The sequence below is a fragment of the Lethenteron reissneri genome, chromosome 44, assembly GCF_015708825.2.
Source record: "Lethenteron reissneri isolate LAM-NWPU_2019-01 chromosome 44, ASM1570882v1, whole genome shotgun sequence".
Classification (NCBI taxonomy): Eukaryota; Metazoa; Chordata; class Hyperoartia; order Petromyzontiformes; family Petromyzontidae; genus Lethenteron; species Lethenteron reissneri.
In genome coordinates this window covers 10,434,115-10,451,439 of record NC_083822.1, presented here as the reverse complement: position 1 = coordinate 10,451,439, position 17,325 = coordinate 10,434,115, and the positions used below count along the sequence as shown (strand labels likewise).

Below are 17,325 nucleotides of genomic sequence, written 5' to 3'. Positions count from 1 at the left end.
CACCGATCTAAGCAGCTTTAGCATAACTAGAAGGTTTTGGGCCTGTAGGGGCGCCACGGTGGCGAGATGTTAACTACCTCACCTGGTATACAAGAGGTTGGCTACGTACAGCGCGAAAGAAGTTCTGCATACATACAGGGCGTAGATTCTATCCTGACCTGGATGCCTGTATATTTGTATGTTCTCCCTGTGGTTGCGTGGATTTTCCTCCGGGTCCTCTGGTTTTTCCCTCCACATTCATGAATATGCTTTTCTAGTATTTGGCTGCTGTGAATTTCAACACGATAAGTCATTTCGTTTGTGGCCAGGTCGCTTCTGAAAAAGAGCTCTAAAGCTCAGTGAGCCTGACCTGGTAAAGTAAAATTCAGTTCTTACCTATGAAGCCTAACCTAAGCCAATAGTAAAATGTAAACTACTGTAAGTAATAAATTAAAGACAATAACATTCATAAATATTTTTGTTTAATTTCAAAAGTAACGAAATAATTCATCTAAATATCTTTATAGACCACATTATCTGTGTATTTTCCATCTTTGTCCGGATACGAATCCTTCCGAGCCAGAATCTTGATGGCTTTGCTGGATCCAACGCACGAGTTTGCCACGCGTAATATTGGCCTTGACTAAACGCACCAGAAGGGAGGAAGATTCAAATTGTCTCCGGTGTTTGTCCTTGGCTCGTGTTGGCGGTGACTCCATAAGTGGGACGGTTACATTCCTGGACATGGGTTAGAAAGCCAATTTTTCACAAAAAAGGCGAGAAATATAGGCTTTAGTCAAATATATGAAGTATTAACCATTTTTTATTAATGCTATAACATGTTATAAAATAGTGCCCTAGTGCTATAAAATCATAGGACAAGAGTGTTAAGTGTACAGAACGTACTTTTTGTGTTTTTACCAAAATGTACACAGCTATTTTAATTATTTTTTCATGAAAATTTCGTATCTTGTCTTCTTCCTTCCTAACGTTAACTTGATCTTTTTGGAAAAAAAACTCGCTTACTTTCTATCACGTTTCGCAGTGGAAACATCACCGTTCAAATATGCTCCGAGTCATGTTGGGAGGTGCCTCATAGATGCAGCGTACATCGATCCACGGTGGCGTTATATAAACGTCGTAAATGTGCGACGTAAATTGGACCCATTGTAAACCAGAGACCGCCTGTAATGTTTCTCCAAATTTTCAATTACAATTTTTACTGACATTCCAAAAATGCATAAAATCTATATTCAACGAAATAATGGGATTTTTTTTAAACAAAAAATTTCCAGACAGACACAGTAACAGACAAACTCACACTTGTTCCATTATACAGGAGTATGAACATTTTCAGGACTTGCGCTGCACGGGAATTAGTCCTCTATCCAGCAGTGGATTGACACGGCGTGGCCGCGCGGCGTGTGCCTTCAGTCCCACCAGAATCAGAATCTGTTCAGAATGTTCATTCATATTCTTGGATCTTTCGGTAAAGTCACGTAGAAGGGAAATAATAAAATAATCAAAATAAAACATAATACAATTATCACGACGTTTCGGCCACAACACAAGCAGAGCTGTCGGAAAGAACAGAGCTGTCAACTCTGTTCTTCACCTGAGGACGGCTGCTTGTGTTGTGGCCGAGACGTCGTGAGAATTTGATGTTTTTTTATTTTATTTTTTTATTTCCCTTCTACGAGACTTTACCGAAAGATCCAAGAATATGAATCCCTGCAGTCACGAAAGCTTTAAATCGAAAAATGTTCATTTCGACTGGAGGAATCCGATGAGCTATGAAGATCTTCAAAGACGTCCAGCAGTTGGGTGGGCTCCGTTGTGGGTTCTGTTTGCCGAGCGGCCACTGCCGAGGTTGCCGCGGCGTCAATTCCGCCACGACCGGAGATCTCCGTTGGGAGTCGCGTTTGGAGGGACGCGAGGGAGCCCCCTGCCGGTCACCGAGACGAGCCTGTCGCCCGAACTCTCGGCATCTCGTTAATTGCAGCCAGTGAGAGCGCGTGGGGAACTGCCCTTCACGGGAGCAGACGTGCGGGTGGACGGGGAGAGCCGTCGAGACGGGCGTTGCCCAACAACACGCGATAACACTTTTGGAGTGCTGTGCCCGAGAGGTCCCTGCAAGGGGGACTGTCCTCTGTGGCAGAGTCCGGCTAGGAATGTCTCTCGTGGGATAAAACAAGGGTAAAATCTGGATGGAGGGGAATGCACAAAAGCTCTGCATATTGCTACATGAACTGGGAAATGCAGGACCGTGAGTCCCTGTAAACGGGCGTGCCGGTGGGTGCGTAAGGGTGATGGAGTCGTCCGATTGCGTTGCGTGTAAATACGGGTTCCTTTTTATTTATTAAGTCACATACAGATCACACGAGTCAGAAAATGCTTGTGAGGTTCTGCCGAAAAGTGGGCATGAAAGTTTGAGGGCCTCTGTGCATGCCGAATCGGGCCGGGACCACCGGATAATATTGGAAGCAGCCGGTTAATCGATGATCCACTGCAATTCGCTCTCTGCAAAATAAGCCCGCTCTCCGTTTCCGTCAGCGTCTTGAGGTGCGCTCACTTCTTGACGCTTTGCGAGCACGCGCTGTGTCGCTATATCGTGTTTATGGCGTGCAATGCGCGAAGATGTGGTGACTGGTGGTAGACGTGGCGTGAGACGGTGCCCCCTACGAACGTGCGTGCGTGTGTGCTGTGGGGAGCGGCAGTGTAGCAGTCAGCGCGCTGCGCTACGAATCCAGCAATCCGAGTTCGATTCCCGCTCACGGCCAACACCAGTGACGATTTTCTGAACCAGTAATGGGCCTCCCCTAGGTCGACTCGGCCTCAAATGAGTACCCGGTGCAGTGTGTCAACATTGCCACTGGGGAGACAAAGGCGGCCGGGCGTGGTGATGGCAACCTACCCCTTTGTGTACCGTGCCGGCCTTCACAGGTGCTCGCTAACAGCATTTGCCCCAACAGTCTGTTAAGGCTACACGGGGGATCTTTGTCTTTATTTTTGTGTGTGTGCCGTGGCGATGTCCGTGTGTGACCAGGGGGAGGAGCTGCACTTCCTCCACTGCGGAGCACCGCTGTGGGGGAGCGCGCCAAAGCCACAGCCAGCCGCGCGGGCCATGCTGAGCCACGCTGCTGTGGTTTAGCCACTCCCCGTCCGTCACCACAGGTAGGGTGGGCCCACCAAACCTCCCGCTGTGGCCTGGACAGTTCAAAAGTTGTTTCAAAATACGCTGTCCCCACTTCACCCATGAAAGCTGCTTTGAATATCTGGATTTTTTGCCCCCCCCCCCGGTCTAACAACGGCATTGTCAGGTATTTGTGCTTTCTGCGGCATCAATGGCGATGGGCCATGATGACGGCTTGATCTTTAATATTTGTGGCCTCATGATACGTGCAAAGGGCAGGGCTACCCAAATAGAGGGTGGTGCTATCCGAGTAGTGGCAGGGGCTGCTTGAGCAGTGGGTGGGGTCTACTTGAGCAGTGGGGAACATCTGATTAATGCATATGAACACGAATGGGTGGGGTTTCCCCCAAGTCGTGTGTGATGAGTAGTGGGTGGGTCTGCCTGGTTACTGGTTGGGGCTACCTGAGTAGTGGGGGAGCAAGCCAATTAGTGGGTGGACCTCATGTCAGATTGAGGAGGTCGCTCCAACTGTGTGGGTGGTGCAAGTGATTGAGTGGGCGTGGTTATTTAAAATTGGGCGGGGCTGCCGCAGGGAGAGAGAGGGGCACTCCAGTTAATCACGTTTATCCCTTTGAGCCTCCCAGACATTCCGTAGTCTTCTTGTAGGGTCTGTATATGCAAGAGGAGAGGGTCCGGGGGAAGTAACGTTGTGGTTAGCGCACTGCGCGAAGAACCAGGCTGTCCGAGTTCAGTTCCCAGCCACGCCTAACATCGGTGGTGGTTATTGAACCAGTCCTGGGCCTCCCCTTTGTCGACTCAGCCCTACATGAGCACCTGCAGTGGTGTGGAAATATCAGCAGTGAGAAGACAGAGCCGGCCGGCAGTGGTGCCAGCCACACCACCCCCTACATACGCCTTGTCGGCCTTCATAGGCGCTCGCTCTGAGCAATTGCCCCAACAGCCTGTGGAGGCTACAATGGGTGTGTTCTTTGTCTTAGTGAATAAGGCAAGGAACTGGGGAGGTGACGGAAGGTGCGTAGTTTTTTTTCTGTTCCAGTCTCCCAGGGGCAGAGATAAATACAGCCCTGGCTGTGTGACGTCATCTTCTGTTGCCGATCTCTGGCACCGGGTGATGTTGTTAATGCTCGTCGTGAGAGTTGCCGCACGTGACAACCTTCAGCGCAATCGGAAACCTAATTGGGAGAGCGAGAAAAAAAGGAGAGACGAAACGAGCGGAAGTTTGACCGCGGTTGCCGTGTCACGGAGTGACAGATTTCCAGCAGTTGAAAAGATCAAGTCTGACAATATCGCCTCTTGTTCGTAGGTTCGCACGCTGAGCAGCGACTGCCACATCTGATCTGAAGTGAGGACCCGGAGACATTCAGTGTGCGTGTTTCACTCCATGTTTATAACAACGTCATCATCATCAGCAGCAGTAATAATTATCCACTGCTTATTCCTGCTTATAGTCCGAGTTGCACGTGTTATCATTGACACACCCCTGGCCCCATAGAAGTTCGATGAATTGTCACACTAACCTCCCCGATAAGAATCGACTCTTCTCTGCATCATTGGTCCCACCTTGTTTCCATTGTTTCTCCTTTTGTTCTGTACACGTATATTTATTGTTCTCTTCACTCAATGAGCCTAAGCGTATTATTTGCAGTGATCATAAACAATACATTTAAAAAAAATATTTCCCCCCCCGATTTGGGGCCCCGACGGTGCCGTCGCCGCCGTGCCGTAGCTTGTGCGGTCGCGGCGAGCCGGGTGCGAGCGTGAGACAACGGACCTTGGGGCGCGTCTCTCCCTGCCCAAACGGCCGTCTTGGTGTTTGTCCGCGACAGCTTCCCCAAGGGACGCCGTCGTTGGTCGCGTGCGGCGGCCACGCCAGGGGAGACCAGGGCTCGTTGCGAGGGCGCGCAGCGGCGAGGCCCGGCGACGGAAGTAAGCGCGGAGCGAACGCTGCACGCACCTCGCACTCGCCGCACACACATCACACTCACTGCTCTCACCATACTTACCCTCCACACTGCACTCACCTCGCATACCCCACACTCGCCCTTCACACAGTTACACACCCCGCACACACTGCACTCACCCTTCGCACACAACCCGCACACAACCCGCACACACCACCCTGTCCCTTCACTCGGTCACACACCCTGCACATGCCACACTCACCACACTCGTGACACTTACCCTGCATACACCACACTCACCAAACGGATGGCCCTGCATAGAGTGCTACTGTTTATCTAGGGGGGAGCCCCAGTAATGTTTAGATGGTGCTAATGTATGGCTGCTGTCCACAAATACACATACAACAACAACCGCCATTCGCCACTAAGTGGCAGTGACATCACCATCGTGCTTGTGCGAAGATAGGTGCACGTTGAGGCCTTGGCACGTGCGGAAGGGTGTCTGTTTGCAGGAGGTCAGGATAAACCCAGGTGCCATGGGTTCACTGAGGAGGATGACTGGTAGATGCATCATCTGTGCTACATTACTGTGTTTTAGCCGCCAGGCGCTCCCCTTGTTTCTGTGAGCATCGCTTTTTTGCCGTCAGATTTTTCCGCAAGAGATATTCCAAGCCAACTCGCCACAGAGGATGCGTCACATCCAGGAAACGCTATGGCTTGGGAATACAGCTCCCACCCCTCTGTGTCATTCGGCACGATGTCCGATTTTTCGCTCCGACAGCTCTCTGTCACCAACCACCCAGTAGCATCCTCCACGAGCCTCCTGCACAGAGGCCCATCTTGTCAGCACTGGTACCAATCAACAGCAAATCCTGATCAGCTCTATATCCTCCCATACCGCAGATAGGCACGGATGCGCACACACACAGCTGCTGGCTGCTTCCCACTCCCAAGGCATTGCATTGCTCTGTTATATAATCACTGAGCTACAATTCCCGCTCACAGCCAACATCGGTGTTGAATATCTGAACCGGTCCTGGGCCTCCTCTAGGTCGATGCAGCTGAATAAATTAGCACCTGGTGCGGTGTGTAAGCATCGGCACTGGGGAGACGAAGATTGTCGGACATGGTCCTGTCGACCCACCCCCTCGTGTGCCGAGTTAGCCGTCATAGGTGCTCGCGAGCAACACTTGTTCCTGCTGTCCTGTTAGATATTTACACCGGGGGAATCTTCGTTACCCTTGTTTTGTGCCTGCGAGGCACGCGTGTGTACCTGCGAGGCACACGCGGGTGCGTGTTTGCCGTGTAGCTCCTCCTGTGAAAGCCACCAGTGTTGGCCACCGATCGGTCGTGGCTGCTCCATGACGAGCGACCATCGTGGTTCCTTGTCCCGGCCGCCCACCCAGGTGGGTGGCCAGGACAAGGAACCGGCGCTGGGTTTGCCGTGTCCCCTCCCTCAGCTGATTCATTGCTCTGACGACGTGAAAGGCGTCCGTGAAAAAGTAAAAATGAAATTGCAGAGCACAGCTGTGGATTCAAGATGGAGCAGAGGGATATCTGGAAGGCGACGGTTCCAGATGAAGATGCCCCATTGGCATTTCTTTGCGCGTGCGTAACGCGTCAATTTGCTAGTTCAGTGAATCAAGGCTTCAGAGTGACATTGGGAGCAGCGGGCTTTAATCTAAGCAGGGTTTTCTGGCACAAGTGACCTAAAAAAAAATTCTTCCACACCTGGCACACCACGTCCATTGCACCTCGCGCCACGGCTGCAGCTCGCATTCGCACGTCTCCCGCAGCCTACCAGCGGCTCGGCAAAATATTCCGTGATAAATCCAGTCCTGATTGGGAGGCTACCTTCCGTTGTTCCCAAGCAAGGGCCCTGAATGCAATTTGATAAAAAAGTTTTAACGTAAACCACGGTCGGCGGTCTAACGTCTGCGCCGCGTGTCCCTGGGCGGCTTGAGCCGCGACCGCCCGTTGGCCGCTTTAAACCGGCCTGCTGCTCGCAGGGATTAGGAGTGGCGTGGGGTCCCCAACCGGCCCGCGGATCCGCCTGAGATCCGAGCGGCTTGCGTGGCTTATTTCACCCTGATTTCTGACACCGGTGGCTTAACGGCGCAGGAATTACCTGGCCGCCCAGTCCGATCGTACGGATCCCGCCGGGTGAGCTGCTTTTTGGGGGGGGGGGGGGGGGAGTGAGTACAGGCTGTGTAGCTGCCCTGGGACCCAAGAGCCGGAGGGGCCGATGTGGCGGGCTGCGAAGAGGGAGGAGAATTTGGCGACACAAAGATCGAGGTTCCTTGATGAACACAGGAGACGCTCAGATTAAGGCGCTCCCTCGTAAGCCTGTTGGTGTAGCTATTGCGCGTGCAGGGAGTGCAACTGCACCGGGGCCTACGGTCCGGAGGGGCCCAAGTGTCAGCCTACAAAGAGGGCGGTAATTGGGCAGGGGGGTGGAGGGTGGCAGGTGCGGGGGGGGGGTGGTCCAATTTACTTCCTTAGACCAGGGCCCATGCCAACCACGCTACGCCTCCAGTGAGTGGCGGCGATCGGCGCCTGCCCGTGAAACTCCGTGCGTGCATCACCGCCATGCGGCTTCACCGAGATCGCGGTGACATGGAGACAGCGGAATGCTGATTTGCCAGCACTGTGCCGGAGCGTGGCCTCCGGGACGCCCACCAGGCTGCCATTCCCGGCGAGCGTTACATATGTATTTTTCATTTTCCAAAGGAGGTAATTTTGTCACTTTGGACAAAGTGCAAATGAGCACGGAATTGAGTGAAATGTCAGGAGCATCTTGGGGGACCGCCGGCTTTGTGAGTGGGCTAGCATCGCTTATGGCAGCTGCATTGTCAAGGGCACAGGTTACAGGTTATATTAACTCTGGGGGCCGCGGGAAAAAATTACAACCAATATTGGTCCTCGTTCATGAATATCAATGCGGGCGAGACCCCGGCGTGCCATTGCTGATGAGCCCTGAGCCCCGCGTCTCTCCATGTGGCCCCGCTGTCTGCCCCCCCCCACCCACAACCCCCCCTCCACCCCCCCCACCACCCCTGCTCCTACAGGGGATGGGAGAGCCCTTCCAGCGCTGCACCGAGAAGCACAAGGACGACCGGGAGCACCTGGGCAAGAAAATCCAGGTGAGGTCTGGCGTCTTCCCCCCTGTCGCATCACTGAGGCCGGCCGCGATCGCCGTGTTGCCGTTACCGCGTCGGTATCGGGCAGGTGACGTTTTGAAGGTCCGTTGAGCTCGCAGCTCGTTAGCGTTGGGGGCTCATAGCCGTGCACGCGTGCAGGGGAAGTATTTGGATACCACGGTTGTCACCAAGAGGCCGCCGCTCGCGCCATTTGTCCTGCGCTGGTTCCCGCTGTGCCGTACGGACGGTTTGTCCCTACGCGCTGTGGGATAGGGAGTGAATGTAATCGTGGCGATCTTTGTTGACGTCACGCGTAATACCACCACCTTGGCCCCCGGCCTCTTGCGCTAAATGCCAGGAGGCACACCTGTACACCGCAGCCAGTTAAGGCCCTCTGTGGCCCTCGTGGCATTGAGTCACGGAGGAGCCGACTCCATGATGCTGTGAGCCTTGAAGTCCTAACCCCGTGACCCAATGCCCCTGTGAATCCTGCTGTTGCCGTGTCCGTGTCGTGCGGGGAGGGCGGCTCTGTTGTGGCCTTGACGGTGGTGGGGCCGAGTGGGGGTGCAGTTGTGAGTAGGGCCCCCCCCAACTGCTCCACCCCCCCCCATCCCCCCCACCCTCTGTCCACCCCCACACACAATGAGTACACTGTTAACTCATTGTGCTCGGTGGGGATGTTTGCTCTTAAAGAAATAAACAAACGCAAAATCCCGATAGAGAGGTTGCATAACATCTCATAATGCACGGCATAGAATTCTCTTTTTGTGAAAAAGAGAAAAAGAGATGAGAGCGTTTATTGTGGTGGGGAGAGCACTCACAGCCGGTGCCTCTTCACGGAAGAGGGGGAGGGAGGGTGCGGGAGGGGTCCGGTTGCAGGAGCCCCCTAGCTCCCCACCCCCGCATCGACGCTGGGAGAGCAATGCTCCTGTCGGCATCTCCGGGCTGCAGCACCAAAATTCACCGAGCTAAAACTGACGGTTGCTCCCTCAATGTGCGTGGCAAGCAATTTGTCCGCGTCGGCGAAAGGCCGTCCGTCTGGGAGGTACGCGTCTGGGCCTGTTGTTTCCATCATTAAACGGTGACCACCACCTCCCCCCCCCCCCTCACGAAATATCGCCACGCTCCTGCCACTGGTAGGAGCGACGGCGAGGGGTCCGGTCGGAGCGGGGCACGCCGCTCGTAACGCCGCCGAGGCGGCGGAGTGCCGAGCTCCACGCTCGCGTCTCGCCGTCCCGAGCCTCACCTTGGCCGCCGCCAAGCCTCGGCGCTTCCTCTAATCGTATCGGTGAAGCGTGGAGTAGGGGGGGGGAGGGGCGCGTCGGTGTCCCCGGCAGCGCCGTGGCAGTCGCACGGCGGTCGCGCGAAACGAACGCTGCCTCCCGCTTGACGGGCTCGAGAAGCCGGCGCCCCCAGAGTGGTGGGGAGGCGGGGGCGGTGGGGGGGGCTGAGGTGGGCCGGGGGGGGGGGGGGGCACGCATGTGCTCGCACGTGGGGTGCGGGAGAGAGATGCGCGAGGCATATTTTGCGTGCGTGGGTGTTACAGGAGAGGTGGTGGTGGGGGTGGCGGGGGGTTTGATGGGGGGGGGGGGCTAGTGGTGGTGGTACGGGCGGAGTGCAGGGACGTGTTGGTTGGTCGGGTGAGTGAGACGGACAGACGGAATGATCGGAAAAACACAAATGAAAAATCCTTCCCGTCACCCGCTCTAGCGCCACTGACACAGGCGATCGCGCCAAACTGGTATCCCTGGCCCGCGTTGCCGAGCGTCCCTTCGGCTCACCACACCGCTCCACCACCCCGCTCCACACCGCAACGGCACGGCACCCAGTGCCCATCGCGGCCAGCGGAGCCTTCTGCCGACGGCGGAGTAATTCCTCATTAAGCGGCGTAATTTGGTAAGTTGATCGCGCTGCGTCGTATTTATGCGCGCTAAAAAAAATTAGAGAAGCGCTGGTTGGCAGGCGGGCGGGTGGGTGGGGGGGCTCAGAAGGGGCAGGCTTATTGCAGGGAGGGCGCTAACAACCGTCGCCGGTAGTGTGCGGGGGCTGCGGGTGATTAGTATGCACGGTGTAGTGCCTCACTTGCATACAATCTCGCCGTTGTTAGCGAGTGAGTGCATGCGTGCGCGCGAGCGGGAAGAGCGGGCGGACTGAGCGGCGTTGGGGGCGGATGGTGCCCGCGCTTCGCTCCGCGGCTCCATCTTGGCTGCGGCACCAGCTGTGACGACGCAGCCGCCATCGCTGGCATCGCGGAAAAATTAGGGGAAACAGTGGCCCTCTCCGATGGGTTTCGTTATTTTTTAATGTATATATATTTTTTTTTCCCTGCTGAATTAGCGGCCCCCCCGTTAGCTGTCGTGCCAGGCTGGCTCTCTCGATGCGGCTGCCACGATTCTGCTGTAATAACTCACAGGCTGTCATTAGGGCCGCGTTGCCATTGTTGGCGGCGCATGCAGGAAACTAACTGCCGCCGCATCAGTTTTAAAATTAAAAGCGTTAACATCTTTACTGCGTTACGTCGGGGTTAGGGCCCACATGGCGTGCCTCTTAGCCGCGCAGGAATTAAGTCGATCATCTTGTGACATTCGGGAGAGACGCGCGAACGCGACTTTGTTGGGCGGTTGCCCATTTGGCACCGTGGGCAGAGCAAGCGGTAGCGTCTGCCACGGAGCTCAAAGCCTCGTGACCTCCAACCTACACCCTCTCTCCCCCCCCCCTTCGTTATCTCTCAGTACCCCCGCCTCCCCCACCACCGCCACCTTTCTAATCTGGGATCTCGTTAACAAGGCTGGCGCACGCGATAATAAGAGATCGGTGGTGGTGTCGGGCGTGCGCGTTAGCGAGCCACCAGCACTGTGGCAGTTGCCTCCGTTTGGGTTTCAAGTGAGATCATCTTTTCTCTCGCGACTGTCTTCAACAAGCTGGATTCGACAAGATCGGATGCGTATTCTAGGATATTTTTTTCGTTTTGTTTTATAAACGTACGTTTTAAAATTTTGATTATGATTGTTATTTATGTCTAATTCAATGCCCAATTTAACCTTAGTTTTTATGTTGGTTATTGTTCAGATTTGTGTTATTGATGTCTTTGTATTACTTGAATCAATTTAATATCAAACTCGTGACTTCACCCTATCATGAGTCTGACTGCATGCAATTTGTCTTTCTGTGTTGTCTTCCCATCTGCTGGCGAAATCACGTTTACTTTGACTACTGTGGTTTACTACCAAGATAATATTAATACGATTGCATTGTGCGTCATGCTTACGATTGCATCTCAATACGCTGTACGTTAACTGCAACTTCATTGCATCAAAGAAGTGGCTCAACTCAGTCCGCTCGAGTGAAGTGCCTGCCACCAGCAGTGTCTGCGCGCTTTACATATCAAAGCAAATCACGAGTACATTCGGTGTTCGCGCCATTCTCACAGAGCAAGGCGACTGTCGCCGAAAGAGGCGCTGCTGCTGTGTTTCACGAGGCACAGGCTGCTGTAGTTTCGCCGTAGGGGACGATGCTGCTGTCTTATTCTCCCAGCTAAGTAATTTGCGGCATCATTTTTTGCGTTTGGCAAATTTGGACCTTTCCGCCGGCACACGTGGCCACGGGACCGTTGACCTCCACTGTGAAGCAGACACTATGTACTATTTTATGGCCTCCCGCAGGGTCCAAATATTTGTCCTTGCTATTACCGTAGCTGAGCTGGGCGTGTGGGCAAAGAGCCCCAGGCTGGGTTTGCAAGTTCTCTCAGCCCGTGACCTCCCGGGCGTTGCTCTGCGACGTGCTTTTGGGGCTGCACCACGCATCGTTTGGCAACGTGTCTCAACGGAGGAACCCATGAGGTCGCGATGCCGATGTCCGACATTTCGCCTCGTTGTGCCGGGAGCTTCGGTTCATGGAGCAGCCACGGCAACAGAGGCTCAGTGCGCGGCCACGCAATCCGAACACTCGTACAGCGCCACCACGAAAACCCACGCGGTCGAACAACCGCTTTGTGACCTTGGCGAGAAGCGGCGCGCCCTGCGTGGTTTAACCACCGCCCTGTCCACCCCCCGTCTCGGCGCGGCGGTGCGAGGCCGAGTGCGACCGCACTGTTCCCGGCGGCCGTTTTGCCAGCCGGTTGACAAAAGTGGCGGTGCACGTGTTGTGATGCCCGCTAACAGCTCGGGTGGTGGATTAAGCTCCGCTCGTTAACTGGGCTCCCGCTGTTTGGTTCACACTAGCGTGGCACCAATGCAAGGCACGCACAGGCAGGCGGGACTCCGGCTCCAGTGCTTTCCGTGCCGTGATGAAAAAAAATTATCAAGCCTCCTGCATCCGTGTGCCACGGGGAGGAGGAGAAGAAGAGAGGCGGCGAGCGGAACGATTTTTCCGATACAAATTAACCGGCACAGGGTCATGGAGAGGTGTGGGGGGGGGGTGTGAGGTTGGGTGGCAGGGCTTGTGGCAGAGAGAGCAGCAGGCACAAGTGCTGGGTGACAGAACAGCTGTTCAAATTTAAATCACAGCGCTTAAGGGGGCAGAACATCCGATCGGTGAAAGGGCAGCACACTCTCGGCCTTCCTAAGCTTGACACCCACGCTCTGCTATGCCCCCCCCCCCCTGGCATTGCTCGTGGTTCTTTTGCTGGGCTAGAAGATCGTTTGCTTTGTAATCTTTTAAAGGATTAAGTTTATCTGAGTCCATTTTGGTCAGCAACCTGGAAGCTATTTTCGCACCTGTCACAGTACATCCAGTATGTCTTCCACTCGGGCTGTGACTACTGCGAGTCATGAGCCACCTACTCCAGTAGGGAGAAAATAAGCCTGGTGTATCTTTCCCGGCGATAAAACTCGCACCGCTTGAAGCGGTCATTGCCCCCGCATCGCTCCGTCCTTCGCCAGCGGCTGTCTTGCCTCGCTGCGCCACGGCCGGAAGAACACCGAGGCTCTCGAGAGCGGGGGGGGGGTGGAGGTGGTGCCACGTCCGTGACCAACGTAATTGCGCTGCGTGGCGGTGGCGGCGCTGCGCTCCGCTGTGACCTTTTTACTCGCGACACTGAGGGATGGCTCCTCACTCGGGGGTGGCGGGGGGGGGGCGCGAGGACCTTTTAACACTCTGCCCCGTCCGCTAAACGCGGCCACGCCACGCACGACGGATACTAGTTAAAGCCACCAGATGCCTCCATTTGAATCGGGACAATCCCCGTAGTTTCAGAGAGGCTGTTCCGGTGTTCCCTCCGATGCTTTTGCGAGATTTTTAATTTTGGCCACATGCTTTGCCTCATGATCCACGCAAAGGGCGAGGCTACCTGAGTAATGGGCAGAGCTACCTGAGCAGGGTGGGTGAGGCCTATGTCAGAGCAAAGAGGAGGCCGCTCGCTGTGTGGGCTGGTGGTTGACTGGGCGTGGATATATAAATGTGGGCGGAGCTGATGGAGGGAGTAGCTACCAGCCCATCGTGTGTCCTGGTTGAGCCTCCTAGAAATTTTGGAGCTTTACTCCACCTGACTGCAGGCAGTGTCCCCCAGCTTCCTGATTATACCATCGAAACGCCATCATTGTGTTTTTATTATTATTTGATGGTTGAGTGGTTGCACGGCGGATTGTGTGCTCTGATATGAACCGGTGGCCTGAGTTTGATTCCCGGGCCACAGGCACCTTCAGTGTGAGTGATATCTGAACTGGTCCTTCCCCAGCCCCCAACCCACACTCCCTCACCTCTTCACAAACCCACATTGAGCAGAATGTTAAAGTATCGTCAAAGAACTTGCCATGCCTGGCACGGCTTCCAGCCGTGGTATTGACAAAAGGCTGTGCATTATTCTATTCCAATGCTGCTGTTTTATTCCATCCAGTATGTATTCTGTCTATACTTACACGCACCGGGCATAAGTCATATATTCTGCACTACTTTCTCAAACTCCGCCGTCTTCAGCTCTTCTCTTTATGGCCTCGTAAATTCTGCAGCTCATCCAACCTCATCTCCCTCTTCAGTGCCCCGTGGTCGTCCCACCTTCCATGCATCCCTCAAACCCTGGCCTCGTCTCAGCCCTTGCAACGACTCATCAATCTCTCGCCCCTCTCACTGCGCGCCCAATGCAGTTCTTCTCTCTCTCTCTCTCTCGGGCACAGTGCTTTTCCTCTCGTGTTATCCTCAGCACCTCTTCCTTCGCCTTTATTTTATCTGTCCAGCTCATCATGTCCATTCTTCTCCAAATCCACGTTTCACATCTCTTCAAATCTCCCAGCATCCTCCTCTGCCCGTGTCCGCGCTGCAAGTATGCGGATCGTTCCTACACCCCCAAATACGCACATTCTGACATTCATTTTCGACTATTCTGCTCAAACGTTTAATCAAGAGCTCTTTCTCAACGCATCCTCTCGCTATTGCTGCTCTCCTGTGAATATATTTGCCGGGCGGTTAGTGGCTACGCACGTGGCAGCCTGCCATCCAGCGCAGTGGAGGCAGCGAGGGTTGGCGGATCATCGCACAAATGTTGGGAAGCTCTCTTAATGTGGGCATCGAGGTGATGCCACATCCTGTCTCTGCAGGAGAACGCGGTGCAGCATTAATGCGGACTCCACCCGTTCCATCTGTACGGGATTGAGTGTTGCCCCCGCGTGGGGTTTCTCCGGTCGCTCCGGTTTCCTCCCACATGTGCACACATGAATTGGCAGATAACACCTTGACATATATAGAGGACCGCAGAACTTGGGGGGCAGGTGGGGGGGGGGGGGAATTTAGTGCCCGCTCACTGGGTGGCTGCTGCTGCCTTTCCCGTCTGTGGTTCCTCCTCCTCCTGGCAGTTCTCAGTCGTTCTCTCAGCGAATACCTGTGCAGTGCCGGTGGTTGTGGTACATTTCTCATTGACGTTATTCTTTGGAACCTCAAGCCGCGTGCTGTGACGATGCTGCCCCGTTGACAGAGTTGAATTCCATGTTCTAGTCGGCATCCGTTAAGGAAGATGGCTGTTCTGCCTCCTCAGGTTCTTGACGGTTTCATTACCCTGTGTTTTATCCCACTCCTTCCATACTGGCCCTGCTGTATTACAGCTTCTGTTCGACAACAGCTATTATATTCGTGATAATTCTGTGTGTGGCAATTCTCGTGCTAAGCGATTGCATTATAGATCTGCTGTTCAACGATAGTTCTAACATAGACCTGCTGTTACATTATAGATGTTCTCCTTCGCTACCCTCGTAGAAGCTGGTGTCTAGCGTCAACAGAAACCCGCCACAGATATGATTGACCTCTCTGCTGCCTACGACACCGTTTGACGTCATGGCCTGCTGTGGAAGATGGCCCAAATTATCAGAGCCGTTCCTCTGTTCACCCTTCTGTTGCAATGCTCAGCAACCGCACTGCCAGGGTACACCTCGCTGGCAAGCGCAGCCGCAAGAGAATTGTGAACAATGCCCTCCCTCGAGGCTCGGTAATAGCACCATCGCTAACACCATGTATAAGTGACCTGCCATTTCCATCATCTTGCAAGTTCATTGGATGGCATAGCCCTTGCTGCACTGGGCACAAACATAGAGAACATTGCCAATACCCTAATAGCTGAAGGGTATTTTCGTCACTGGACAATGACCAAGTCCTTCCAAAACCACCACACGTGCTTTCCACCTGAACAATCGTGCAGCAGATGCCACCCTTGATGTGTCCTTCTGTAGTAGCCCAGTGTGCAATGACCCGACTCCAATTTATATAGGGGTTATCGTGGACAGAAGGCTGACCTTCAAGCCCCACATAAAACAGATCGGTGAAAAGACCAAATCAAAAATCATCTGCAGAAACGTGCAGGAATTACCTGGGGTGCCTCAGCTGAACTGCCGCCCTCTCACTGATGATCTACTCGGTACCAGAGGAGGCCTTGCCTTGTATGCAGGAAGTCGTGGGTTCGATCCCGACCCTGATGCCTGCTGTATATTTGGAGTATGTTCTCTCCGTGGTCGCGTGGATTTTTCTCCGGGTCCTCCGTATTTTCCCTCCACATTTAGAATCGACTTGTGTTTATAGTATTTGGCTGCTATGAATTCAATGTGATAAGCCACTTCGTTGAGCTATTTGTGGCCAGGTAACTTCTGAAAAACAGCTAAATGGCTCAGTGGGCCTTACCTGGCAAAATGAACATATTTTAATAGTTTAAATAGAGTCACTGCGCTCCAGCCTGATCCAGGAGCTCATACACAAATCTGCTAGATGCACAATTAAATATTGCAATGCACATTGTAACAGGAACACTGAAACTGATACCAGCCCCATGGCTCCCTGTTCTGGTGAATATTCTGCCACCAAATAGCCGCAGAGACCTGCAAACTGCAAGGGAGTTGACACCGGCAACCACCGACCCATCAACAATGCTCCTCGCCACTGAGCTCAATACCCAATCCTCCTTCTGGGATTGCTGCGGTCACCATCCCAGAACCACACCCAGTGGGGCAATGCGGATGTCCAGAATAAACACCTCGATTGAGACCCAAACATCAGGCCTCCCGACTCTGACATTCCTCCTCCTCGAGGACCGTCAACCGCATCGGAGCATCACCAGGCCGATGCGCACCGTCTCTCCATCACAAGTGGAAAGTTGAAGACGCAAGCCGCAAGTAGTGCGATTGCTGGCATGCAAGCCACATCTTCGGACAATGTCGGAAACCCATTCATACACGGAGGTACATGGAGACGCATAGAGACACATGGAGATTAATTCTAGAAGAGCCACAGTGCAATTGTGGTCATCCAGCCTGAAACGATGGACAATATGGAGGGAAAGTAGAACTACACGAACTCTCTCCTGAACCCCTCTCGTGGCAAGCAGACCTTGACATTGACATTTAGCTCCTCAATATATTTCTGCCATACACAAGAGCAGAATAGCTGTTCTACATCCACTGCTCCATGATAGCTGGTCTTCGGCTGTATTTGGCATTGCATCAATGCATACTGTGTACGTTGTAGAATTTAAATGTCCAATCTCGAGCGATATTCTATGCAAAATATTTGAATTGATATGAACCTGCAGCTCTATTATAGCTAGCGCGATGCAACACTTGTCCTTACGAAGCTATTCCATGCCAGCGCTATTAATCTCAGGGCTATTTGCTGTTTTTTTTATTGTATTTAGATGTCTAAATGAGCTCACGCGCGATGTGCATCTGCTGAGCGCCGCGGT

The 17,325-nt window shown here is 53.7% G+C and overlaps 1 long non-coding RNA gene across 1 annotated transcript; it reads left to right on the top strand.

Moving 5' to 3' along the window:
- Nucleotides 1–1,707: 1,707 nt before the first annotated feature.
- Nucleotides 1,708–16,834, top strand: LOC133353627 (uncharacterized). The gene is made up of 5 exons (XR_009756414.1): nucleotides 1,708–3,153; nucleotides 4,437–4,475; nucleotides 4,960–5,059; nucleotides 8,103–8,177; nucleotides 15,357–16,834. It is a non-coding gene; the product is annotated as an uncharacterized LOC133353627 (long non-coding RNA).
- The last annotated feature ends 491 nt before the right edge of the window (nucleotides 16,835–17,325 follow it).